Below are 13,544 nucleotides of genomic sequence, written 5' to 3'. Positions count from 1 at the left end.
GAAACCCTATGGGGCAGTTCTACTCTGTGTTATAGGGCTGCTAGGAGTCGCAATTGACTTGGCAGCGATGGGTTTTGGTATAACCCGTACCCAGACATCCCAGAGAGTTTTGAACAAAAACATGAAATAGATCCACTTGCTTATTTTAAGCACATTAAAAGGGAAACTAATTGGAACATTTTGATTTATCTACTTTATATTGAAAAAAACCTGTTGGCGTTGAGTCTATTCCAACTCATAGCGACCCTATAGGAGAGAGTAGAACTGCCCTGTAGGGTTTCCAAGGAGTGGCTGGTGGATTCGAACTGCCAGCCTTTTGGTTAGCAGCCCAACGCTTAACCACTGTGCCTCCAGAGTTCCTATTTTATATAAAGACATACTTTTTTTGTTATACTTTTTAAACTAAAGTTAGAATAGTTAGGAATTGGTGCTCTACAATAAGGATCAGCAAACTTTTTGTAAAGGCCCAGATGGTATATTTTAGACTTTGTGGGTCATATAGTCTCTATCACAACTACTCGACTCTGTCGTTGTAACATGAAAACAGTCATAAATAATACGTAAGCTGTGTTCCAATAAAACTATTTATGGACACTAAAAAATCACATGTCATGATGTGTCATTCTTTTTTTGACTTTTTTCCTAACATTTAAAATCGTAAAAATCATTCTTAGTTCAGGGGCTGGAGAAAAACAGGCAGTGGGCTGGATTTCGTCTGCAGGCTGTAGTTTGCCAACCCCTGTTTTACCTTTTTACTTGTTTCTTAAAAAATTGCTGTAGCACTATTTACTATAATTTAAAAAGCTAGTCATTATTACAAAAACAAAGTCACTTCAAAGCAAGCAAAATCAGTTCCATTACAAATATTTTAAATTTATTTCTTTGTTAAAGGAAGGCTGGATTCTACAAAATTCCATCTTCTGATCCATTCTTTTCCTTGAGTTATTCTACAAATCTATTTGTATTATTACTCCTATGGATAATTTCCAGGTCAGCATCAAAACAGGGCAGCTGATGGCAGTCACCTGCAGCAGCCCATCCATAAGTCCTCAGCATGCCTCAGATCTGGCAATTGATCAGCTAGATGGTCAGCATCAGGACAGTGGACATGGTCTCATGTTCTAACATGGGTCCACACCCAAGGCATCCTGACCATATCTACCAGAGCAAAAAGAACAACAGCCAGGATCACCCTGACAGTAGCCAATAGTCCAAGGCCAATGGTTCCATTCCAAGCCATTAGGTTAGTTGTAAAGAGAGAGCAAGCTAGTTCAACTGAAAGGTGACTTATCCTGACACATTTGGAACAAACCTGTAGCTTCATGCTGCCACACCCTTATTTCTAGAGTGAAGGAATTCTGTTAAAAGAGTTACGTTGTTGTTGTTAGTTGCTGTTGAGTTGAGTCCAATTCACGGTGACTCCCTATGTGCAGAGTGGAACTGCTCCATAGGGGTTTTTATTTTTTTAAATTTTATTTTGTTATTGTTGAGAATATACACAGCAAAACTTAACCAATTCAACCATTTCTACATGTACAATTCAGTGACATTGATTACATTCTTCAAGTTGTTCAACCATTCTCACCCTCCTTTTCTGAGTTGTTCCTCCCCCATTAACACAAACTCACTGCCCCCTAAGGTTCCTATCTAATCTTTCAAGTTGCTGTTGTCACTTGGATCCCTTATAGGTAGTTCTTAAAAGAGATACTGCTCAAGGCAGACATTTTTTACTAGTTAAGCTAGCTAAACTACTGTTCTGTTTTAAGAAGACTTCAGGGGATATTTTTGGTTTAAGGTTTTGTGGGGATATGTGCCATTAAAATATGGATGTATAAAGGCCTCTGTGCTGCACAGCATGTTGAGACTTGTCCCCAACATGTTGAGACTTGTCACGCTGTATTTTCCCAAACCTACTGTCCCTTTACTGATTGGCTTGTTTACCTGAATTCCTCCTCCCTTGCCCGAAACTTATTGTTATTCACCCAGAGCCCATTGTTCTGTTATTTGCTTCACTGTTTGCTGTATTGACTATAAAATAAACTCCTGGGACTGAAGCCGAGGTTCGACTCCTCAGAGTGACCCTCCTGGCCCCACTTCTTTGTAAGAGTTGTGGCATTGGTTATTGTCTCCACTGCCCCGACAACCTTCGCCGCTGCGACAAGGTTTGAAGATTATCTCAGGATAATAGTTTCAGAGGTTCATCTAATCTTCTTGGCTCCAGAAAGTCTGGAGTCCATGAGAATTTGAAATTCTCTTCTGCATTTTCCCTCTTTGATCAGGATTCTTCTATAGAATATTTGTTCAAAATGTTCAGTAATGGTAGCCAGGCACCATCCAGTTCTTCTGGTCTCGTGACAAAGGAAGCAGTTGTTCATGGAGGCAATTAGTCACACATTCCATATCCTTCTCCTATTCCTGAGTCTCCTTTTTCCTCTGTTGCTCCAGGCAAATAGAGATCAATTGTTGTAGCTTGGATGGCCGCTTGCAAGCTTTTAACACCGGCGCTATGCAACAAACTAAGAGGTAGAACAGAAGCACTAAACGCATCATTAGGCCAATTAACTGCGATGTCCCAGGAAACCATGACCCTAAACCTCCAAACCAAGAAGTCAAATCCCATGAGGTGATTGATTGTACGTAAGCAGCCTTGGTAGCTACTCTTTTTTTTTTTTTTTGTCATAGTTGTAAATATATCTATCATACAATTATTGCCAGTTCAACTTTTTACAGGTGTGCAACTTATTGACATCTATTACAATAATTGGTTGTGGAACCCAATACTTACTCAATTCAATTTTTCCATCACCGTTAACTCCCTCCCCCTCTTTTCCCCTCCCTCCTGTCCCTGGTAACCACTAATAAACTTTGGCCTTTATACACTTGCTTTTTTATATAAGTGAGGTGATACAATATCTGTCCTGTTGTGACTGACTTATTTCACTCAGCATAAATGTCTTCCAGGTCCATCCATATTGTAGCACGTATCAAAACTTTGTTTCTTCTACTGGCTGAGTAGTATTCCATGGTATGTATGTACCACATTTTGTTTGTTCATTCATCTATTGATGGCCATTTAGGTTGTTTCCACCTTTTGGCTTTTGTGAATGTTGTTGTTGTCATTAGGTGCTGTCAAGCTGGTTCCAATCATAGACCCTATGCACTACAGAATGAAACACTGCCCAGTCCTGCACCATCCTCACAATTGTTGTTATGCTTGAGCCCATTGTTGCAGCCGCTATGTCAATCCATCTCTTTGAGGGTCTTCCTCTTTTTCGCAAGCACAATGTCCTTCTCCAGGGACTGATCCCTCCTGACAACATGTCCAAACTATGTAAGACGTAGTCTCGCCATCCTTCCTTCTAAGGAGCATTCTGGTTGAATTTCTTCCAAGACAGATTTGTTTGTTCTTTTGGCAGTCCATGGTATATTCAATATTCTTGGCCAACACCACAATTCAAAGGTGTCAATTCTTCTTCGGTCTTCCTTATTCATTGTCCAGTTTTCACATGTATATGATGCGATTGAAAATACCATGGTTTGGGTCAGGAGCACCTTAGTCTTCAAGATGACATCTTTGCTTTTCAACACTTTAAAGAGATCTTTTGCAGCAGATTTGTCCAATGCAATGCATCTTTTGATTTCCTGACTGCTGCTTCCATGGGTGTTGATTGTGTTTCCAAGTAAAATGAAATCCTTGACAAATTCAATCTTTTCTTCGTTTATCATGATGTTACTTATTGGTCCAGTTGTGAGGATTTCTGTTTTCTTTATGTTGAAGTGTAATCCATACTGAAGGCTGTGGTGAATAGTGCTATTTTGAATAGTGCTGCAATAAACACTGATGTACAAGTCTCTGTCTGAGTGTCTGCTTTCAAGTCTTTTTGGGTATATATGTAGGAGTGGAATTGCTGGATCATACGGTAGTTGTATTTTTAGTTTTTTGAGGAATTGCCACACTGTTTTCCACAACAGTTGTACCATTTTGCATTCCCACCAGCAATGGATAAGGGTTCCAATTTCCCCACAACCTTGTCAACATTTGTTATTTTCTGTTATTTTATTTTAGCCATCCTAGTGGGAGTGATTTTGATTTGTATCTCTCTCTCCTTAGGGTTTTTAAAGGCTGTGATCTTTTGGAAGCAGATCACCAGGCCTGTCTTCTGAGGCACCTCTGGCTGGGTTTGAACTGCCAACCTTTTTTTTTCCCAGTAGATTTTTTTTTTAATTGTACTTTAGGCAAAGGTTTACAGAACAAGTATTTTCTAATTAAACAGTCAGTACACATATTGTTTTATGACATTGGTTAACAACCCCGCGACATGTCAACACACTCCCTTCTTGGCCTTGGAGGACCTTTTTTTTTTTTGGTGAAAATACACGTAGCCAAAGATGCACCATTTCAAAAATTTCTACATGTACAATTCAGTGACGTCAATTACGTTCTTCCAGTTATGCTGCTATTCTCACTTTAGATGAAGGTTTACAGAACAAAATCGTTTCTCATTAAACAGTTAGTACACATATTGCCCTATGACAACTGTTAAGAACCCCACTACATGTCAACACTGTGCTTACTCAACCTTGGGTTCCCTATCACCAGCTTTCCTGTCCCCTCCTGCCTTCTAGTCATTGTCTCTGGATTGCTATGTCTCATTAGTCCCATTTGGTTTTATGGGGCTGTCCAATCCCAGGCTGAACGGTGAACCTTGGGAGTGACTTCCCTACTGAGCTAAAAGGGTGTCCAGGGGCCATACTCTTGGGGTTTCTCCAGTCTCTGTCAGGCCAGTAAATCTGGTCTTTTTTTGTGAGTTAAAATTATGCTCTACATCCTTCTCCAGCTCTGTCCAGAACCCTCTGTTGTGATCCCAGTCAGAGCAGTCAGTGGTGGTAGCTGAACACCATCTAGCTGTACTGGACTCAGACTGGTGGAGGCCTTGGTAGCTGTGGTCATTAGTCGTTTGGACTAATCTTTTCCTTGTATCCTGTTCTCTTCATTATCCCTTGCTCCCGAAGGGGTGAGACCAGTGGAGTATCTTAGATAGCTGCTCACAGGCTTTTAAGACCCCAGATGCTACTCACCAAGGTAGAATGTAGAACATTGTCTTTATAAACTGTGTTATGCCAATTGAGCTAGATGTTCCTTGAGATCACGGTCCCCACAGCCCTCAGCCCAGTAACTTGTCCCTCAGGGAGTTTGGATGTGTCTATGGAACTTCCATGACCCTTCCTTGTACAAGTTGTGCTAGCTTCGCCAGTATTGTGTACTGTCTTACCCTTTACCAAAGTTACCACTTATCTATTGTCTGTTTAATATCCCCCCCACCCCTCCCACCCCTCGTAACCAACAAAGATTGTTACTTTTTATGTGTAAACTTTTTCATGAGTTTTTACAATAGTAGTCTTATACAATATTTGTCCTTTTGTGATTGACTTATTTCACTCAACATAATGTCCTCCAGTTTCATCCATGTTATGAGATGCTTCACAGATTCATTCTTGTTCTTTATTGTGTGTATGTACCATAGTTTACTTATCCATTCACCTGTTGATGGGCATCTAGGTTGTTTCATCTTTTTGCTATTGTGAACAATGCTGCCATGAACATGGGTGTGCATATGTCTATTTGTGTGACAGCTCTTATTTCTCTAGCATGTATTCCTAGCAGTGCGATTGCTGGATCGTACGGTATTTCTGTTTTTAGCTTTCTAAGAAAGCACCATATCATTATCCAAAATAGTTGTATCATTATGCATTACCACCAACAGTGCATAAGAGTTCCAATCTCCCTGCAGCATCTCCAACATTTGTTATTTCCAGCATTTTTGATTCGTGCCAGTAATGGTGGGGTGAGATGGTATCTCATTGTGGTTTTAATTTGCATTTCTCTAATGGCTAGTGAACGCTAGCATTTCCTCATCTGTCTGTTGGCTGCTTGTATGTCTTCTTATTGACTCGATGTGTTCATTTCCTTTGCTATTTTTTTTTTTTTTTTTGGTGTAGATTTTAAATTACAAGCTAGATTTGATATCCTCAAATACAGTTCCTAAGGAAGATAAGATTGTTACAAATTGTTGTCAGTACTTTCAAATGAGAGGAAAAATTACATTTTAGTAAAATCAGATGACTTTTTTATGTCTGAGATAACAATCCTTTCATCACCAGGTGGCATTGCTCCAATTCATGCAGTAAATGATTATTACATTTTTAAAAGCTGCCCTAATTTTTCTAGCAGAGACTTGATCCTATTTTAAGTAAAGATATTAATATGCTCCTGAGGTCACCTCACCCTCCCCTGGGAAGCAGTGAGTCCATATGGTTTCTCTGAGATTCAATTGGATCCCCGTTGTCCCAAGGTATTATCTTCTTCCCCTTATCTCAGAATTTCCCAGGAAATTCTTCAGTTTCAGAAGTGGCCCTGGTGGCCGACAGGCAAATATAACACCACAGATTATATTATATATGACTCTAATAGTGACCTAAAAGAAGTGGGCAGGAGGGAATTTTTAATTTATCTTGACATAAAACCAGCAGAAATCAGCATCACCAAATTCTTGCAACTAGAAATGATGAGGGTGAAACGGAAGAGGTTTATCTTATGATGGGGATGCCCTTCACAGTGGGCCTTGTGAACGTCTGGTGTAGAACCACATAACTGGTACCATCAACATTTTAGGTATTTTACATACAATTTGAATACAAATTCTTAAAATTTACAATAGAACATTAAAATAATCTTCTAATAAAATCAGTCTTAAGAATAAGGAATCTGAATTTCAATATCCTATACACTTCTAAATACATATCTTTGATCTATAATCATTTAAAATATTACAGTTTATGGTGACATGATGCAGACAAGTCCAACAGTATTATAAGTGAGAATAAAACATCAATTTAAAAATAAACAAGCCTAAAAACACGCCGAACTCAAATTATAGAAAATCAAAACACAAAGTACACAGGAATTAAATATCTAGCATTGTGACAACCGAATGCATGCTCAGCAACACACTTTCAACTTATATAAAAAGGCCCTCTGAAATTCATGGAATCTAAATAAATAAGCAGAAATACAAAGGGAGGGACTGTGCCAGCCAGTAACAACTAGAAAGTAATTTCTCCCTTTTTCTCTCAAATGACCCTAAGAGAAAAACATGAAATAATGATCACTTGCTGAAAAACTATAATTCATGTTTTAATGTTTTTAAAATGCTGCCTATGATATAAAAGCCCAAAGCAGGGCTTCCTAAGGGACCACTGCATCTTAGAAAAGGATGTGCTAACTGACAGATTTAAACAAAAATCCGACATTTGCCTATTTAAGATATGATTGAATTTTCGCTTAATGACCCCATCATAGGTCTAAATCAAGCCCACGATATGAATGCACATTCAGACATCAGAATGCATGATCTGTTAATACGGAATTATGAATGGTGATTTAATTTCACTTGCCAAAGTATTAGTTCATTTTACATAAGACTGGAATGAAAATATCTAAAGCAGGAACTTAGTTATCTTTGTATCCTGATTCTTAGACTTTTAGAACATAATAGGTGCTCAGTCAGTACTTGCTGAATTAAGTCCAGCATTCATCATATTCCAGGAATCATTAAATCCATGATGAAACTGGTTGCCTGAGACTTAGGGGACAGCTCTTTAATGCTGCCTCTAGGCCTGTGATTAATTTCTGGCTAGTCAATCATGTTAATTGTCACAGATACATCACAATTTCTCATCTCAGGGCCAAAGATTTCTAAAACTCATCTATTCCACAGTTAAGCATTCTTCAAAGATTTGTGCCTGCACATCTATAGCTAAGGTAAAAGAATAATCTTTGTTATTCTATGTTGGGTATTTGCTTATGATAACTGCCTGAAACTATACACACACATGCACACGTATACACACATGACCGTTTCACAAATGAAGAGAATCGGGAAATAATGCACAAAGCCTAAATTACACAGCTCCCAAGGTTAACTAAAAAGACAATGAATCCATAGGATAACCCTTTTGACTATACACAAACTTATTGCGTGATGGCTGGAAGCAGTATCTTTGGACCAACAAATGTAAACCAAAAGTGTTCTTTAACCATTAACTTGACAAGATAGCTAGAAATGGTATGGCTACAAGATTGCCTTGTTTAATTCTGCTCAGTGCACCTCATTCACTGGGAAGCCATGAGGAGGAGATGGATATGCTTTTCAAAGGTCATTCTTTCCACCCATGATGCTCAGGTCAACGTTTGCCTCCTTGTGTGGATTACTCTAACAGAGTTTCTCTAGGTTGCCATTGGAAGTTGCGCTTTCTGATGTTCATGGGGGGAGGGGGGAGGGAAAAGGGCATGTTACAGAACCCCTGAAATAAAACCTGTTTAAAAAGTTTCGCATCTTCGATTCTCACTGCCAGCAAGCCTGTCCCTCGAGAATGCTGCTAGGAGAGGTAGATCCAGTGTTTAAGTTGTGCCATTCCCTGCAGTAACTTAGTGTAATAGAAGTTCATGTTGTCTGCAAAGTCTGTGCAAACAGGTGACTCCATGTCACCAAAACAGCAGTACAAGGCAGTTCCTCCAACACCAAAGATAACAGTTGCTATGCACAGCAAAATCAGTAAAATACAGGAGCTGCCTCCCACTTCATCGTGATCCAAGTTATCATCTATTTCTTGGAATCTCCCTCTTCGCTTAGATGATTTCTCCTGCATTTGGGAAGGATGATTTCCTACTGTATCATCCCTCTTCTTTAATACAGAGACCAATCCTTCAACAGGAACAACCTCTGCAATCTCTATCCTTTTTGCAAGATCATCAAGGGACAGACAGCTATCATCAGAAGGTAGGTTCTCCTGTAAACTATAGGATGTTTCTTCAGGAGAAAGGGGATCAGAGTCTTCCTCTTGGTTGTCTTCATATGAAAGGGAATCTTCAGTATCTTTTAAGCATCCTTCTAAAAGGCTGTTCATATACTCTTCTGTTTCTTTGTTGACTTCCTCGTCTGTATCTCCCTTTTCCTCTGGGGCCATATACACCTCTGGAAGCACTGTACTGAAGTCAGATAGTTTATTATTTTCACAAAGTTCACTCTCAGAGCCATCTGAGTCAGTCTGACCCCATGGTGATTTTCCATCTCAGTAGGTGAGATCAGGTTGCTGCAGCTCATTTAATTTATTGTTCTCAAGCTGGTCTGTGGGCAACGCCTCAGAAGCATCCTGAAGAGGCAATAAGAGTCCCTTTCTTTCAGTCTGTGGGTATTTGTCCTCAGAAGTCAATGTAGGAGGTATATGGTCACAGCCTGGTAAAATCAACGGCTCTATCACTGACTCGCTGGAAAGGAACAACTTAGGTTCTTCAGCAACACCCTCTATTCTGGCTACATCTTTGCAGGCCTCTGTTTCAGTCAGCTGTAAGCGACTGTCATCTGGATAAGGATTCGCAGAAGAGTCTGGCCCAGACCTGCTCCTGGCTGCCTCTGAGGACTGGGTGTGGCACTCCACTGTGGCTTCGGTGCTGCAGAGCGACTCCTCCGTGTGGTGCTTCCCTGTAGTTGCGGGGAGGCTGGAGGAATCTTCCTGTGGGTCCATCTGATCACAGCAGGGGCTGCTTTGCTGGGTCTCTCCTTTATGTTGGCTGTCTTCACTGAGTTCCATGCCCAGACAAGTTTCACTCTCTGACTCTTAGACTCGCTCTTTTAGGTCTTCAGACACTATTAACTGTGTAAAGCATTTTGTTCCCAGGGACTTTTCTACAGCTGCTATCTTATGCTTGGATAAAAGAGGGTCTTGATGTGTTGTGCAAAATTCAGTAAGGCATTCAAAATCTTCACCATTAAATCCTTTTTCTGAATTCCTTTGAGACGCAACTGTATGTGGTTGTACAGTTTTCCACTTTGTTTCCCACTGTTCCTGAATGGCAGAAAGATTTGCAAGCAATTGCTCACGATACGATCGTTCAAGCTGAATGAATTCATTGCTTTCTCATAGTCTCCCTCCTGGAAATAGGACTCTGCTATCTGGTGAAGGCAAAGGGGAAGTGTCCTTGAATCCAACTGCTCAACTTCGCCTCGTATAAGGGAGAACAGAGACTGCAGAACTAGCTTCGGAGCTTCTGGCTGCTCATTAGCATTTACTTCCGCAGCCTCTTCCTCACCAACCGCGCTTGCGGTTGCACTTACTGTCTTGTCTTGCATTAAAGGTGTACTATCCCCCAAAGAAAGTCCTGGGAGTATCTTCTTAGCAGTGCCTTTTTTTGCTTCTTGAGCTTTTTATTCCAGATATTTTTCTGTCCTTTCCCAAGAAGGCCTGTCCATCTTTGGGGCCTTCACCAGAAGTGTTTTCCGAGTTCTCACTTGCAGCCACCTCCAAGTGTGATGTGCAGCTTTCATTATTGTTGAGACTGTCTTGTTCAAACACTTTAGGTTTTCCCATTGCACCGTCACTGCCAGTCAGACACTCACGCCTATCCGCATCAAGTTGATTTTCATTTTCATCTGACACAGAAGGCAAGGGTGTTACTGTACTTTCCACACTATCAACAGGATGACACTCATCTTGTGGCTGTATCTGCAGGTTATATGTAGGAGTTCCGCTGTCATCCATTACAGCGTCCTTTGTTTAACCCTTCAAGTTTCATTAAAGTCCTTCCATGTCTGGGAATCGGAGGCGAAAGGGGGGCTACCGTTGTACCCCGGGTCTGTTTCCTGCCCCACTCGCTGACATGGCGGCCGACGAACTGTCACAGAGCTTGCTCGGGTCTCCGGGGGCTCCGGTGGAGGAGACACCTCTTGCCTTCCCGCCCCGCCTTCCTCTGCACACCCTTACGGGCGGGCTGGCTACCTGCCCGTTTTTTAATAGGATTATTTGTCTTTTTGTTGTAGAGGTGTTGGATTTTCTTGTAGATTATGGAGATTAGAACTTTGTCTGACTTGTAATGTCCAAAAATTTTTTCTCAGTCTGTAGGTTCTCTTTTTATTCTTTTGGTGAAGTGTTTTGAAGAGCATAGGTGTTTGATTTTAGAAGATTCCAGTTATCTAGCTTATCTTCTGGAGTTTGTGTGTTGATGGTTATGGTTTGTATCCTGTTAATGCCGTGTATTAAGGCCTGTAGCTTTGGTCCTATTTTTTCTTCTATGAACTTTATAGTTTTTGTGAATCGCCAACCTTTTGGCTAATAGTCGAGCACTTAACCATTTGGACTACCCAGGAACTTCCTCAAAAGTTAAAACTCCCTCAATTTCAATAGCCTGCACAGCTTCCTTTTCTAAGCAAGTTCACAGAAAGTTTGCCTTGCTCAACCAAACACGTTACGTTTTTGGTTGCTAGGCTTCTTCTGGATTTCTCTTGTGGTGAACAAGAAAGCAAATTGATGATTCCTGCTAGTCATGGGCCCCAGGCTCTAGAAAATATACCGAGGATCTACACTTGTAAGAAACTTCTGCAGACCAAAAGCAGGGTATTGAAGGTGCTGTCTATCTCCTTTAATAGTAAGCTGAAAGTGGCAGAATGCAGGAGTCCCTGGGTGGTGCAAATGGTTAACTTGTTCAGTCGCTGACTGAAAGGCACTTTGGAAGAAAGTCCTGATGATCTACTTCTGAAAAATCAGCCATTGAAAACCCTATGGAGCAAGTTCTACTCTGACACACATGGGTTGCCATGAGTCAGAACTGACTCAACAGCAACTAATAATAGTATTATATGGTGGAATGCAAGTTTTAAGGCCTCACTTGAGGAATCCAGGCCAATGTCTTCTTCAGAATGATTTCAGGACTTTTTTCCATCTTTCAGATGATGCAATTAACAGAAATGAATGGAAGGTCTTCTTGGAACTAGTATTAAGATTCAGGGTTTATACGTAGTCATCTGTGCAAATGGAATCCTTTCTAACCTTGTTAATAATAAATCAAGAACAATATGATAGTATACCAAGTACATGGCATAGAGGCTGGTGACTAAGAGGACATCCTTCAGCCCTCGTCTGGAATCTTCGTCATCTGACTAGCTGACAGCAAAAAGGGGAGATGGCACACAGTGCTCTTCACTTTAACTATGAGCTCTTAGTCATGGTTAAACTTCCACACCCACCATCCTCTGATCACTGAGAAAAGCTGCTGCTGGGCTTATATGAAACCTTGTCCTTTATCTAGCAAATCATGCTCCTTTGTGGGAACAGCATGCCATTCTATGAGTTGTTCAGTTACTGTCTGTGCTTGTTCATTGTCATACAGAGCAGCAGGTTGTGGAGGGCACGCATATGGAAGAAATAGTTACAGCTCAGACGTCCACATGTGAGTCATAATCAGGGACTAAATACCAGTCCATTGCTTTATTATACATCATCTAAGTTAACTAGGTTAATAGCTGCATTTTTCATCCCCAGATGACATCGGCTGGATGAGGTGCATCAAGCCATGTAGATGAGACCTATGTGCTCCCACCAAGCGTCTCACAGAGGTTAACAGCTCCCAGAGCTTGAGACACCACACTCTGTCTCTGAATCAGCTACTCAGTGAGTGCAGGACCTCAGCAATCCTGTTCCTTCTTGTACAAGACTTGGGTGGTGCTTAAATAAACAGTGTAAGTATAGCGGGAACGTGTATACAGCAAGTAAGGAGCCTAGGTGGTGCAATGGTTAAGTCCTCGGCTGCTAACTGAAGTGTCAGCGGTTCCAACTCAACCACTGCTCCTCCAGAGAGAAGATCTGTCGCTCTGCTCCTGTAAAGATTACAGCCTAGGAAACCCTATAGGACAGTTCTACTTTGTCACATGGGGTTGGTATGAGTTGAAACTGACTCAACAATAACTAAACAACATACAGTAGGTACAGAGTATGAAGTAGACATAGAAAACTGTTGAGTAGACTTTGACTCATGGCGACCCCATGTGTGTCAGAGTAGAACTGTGCTCTGTAGGGTTTACAATGGCTGATTTTGGGGTAAGTAAATTGCCAGGTCTTTCTTCCAAGGTGCTTCTGGGTGGACTCATACTTTTGGTTAGCAGCTAAGCTCATTAACCATTTGCACCACCCCAAAACCCGTTACTGTCGAGTTGGCAACCCTGTATGACAGCATAGAATTGCCCAATAAGGTTTCCAAGAAGCAGCTGGTGGATTTGAACTGCCGAACTTTTGGTTACCAGCCAATCTCTTAACCACTGTGCCACCAGGGCTCCTAGCACCACCCAGGGATTCAGTACTATGTATTTCCTCGAAAGTCATCTAAAACCTACTGTTGAGTGAACAAAAGGAAAATTACAGACCAGTAGGTATATTTTGATCCATTTCTTTAAATAACAATTAACAACAACAAAATTAAACTATATATTTTGAAAACAAAACTATATTATTTCAGTAAGTGTGAATATGAGAATACCCATGCTAGGAGGATTTAAGTCAAACTGATAATGGTGGTTCCCTCTGTGGAGGGGACTGGCATTGAGGGTTCTGGGAAAGAGTTAACTTTATATGTGGCATTTAATATTTTTACTATGGGAATGTATTCATGTTCGCTTGTATAAAAGTGAGAAAAAAGCTTTAAAGGAAAATAAATC

General features: G+C 40.8%; 1 pseudogene; it reads right to left on the bottom strand.

Annotated features, from left to right (window-relative positions):
- Positions 1-8,430: 8,430 nt before the first annotated feature.
- On the bottom strand, positions 8,431-10,614 carry LOC101342661 (consortin pseudogene; annotated as a pseudogene).
- Between the last annotated feature and the right edge of the window lie 2,930 nt (positions 10,615-13,544).

Source organism: Trichechus manatus, unplaced genomic scaffold, assembly GCF_000243295.1.
Source record: "Trichechus manatus latirostris isolate Lorelei unplaced genomic scaffold, TriManLat1.0 scaffold00029, whole genome shotgun sequence".
Taxonomy (NCBI): Eukaryota; Metazoa; Chordata; class Mammalia; order Sirenia; family Trichechidae; genus Trichechus; species Trichechus manatus.
This window is presented reverse-complemented; position numbering and strand designations above follow the sequence as displayed.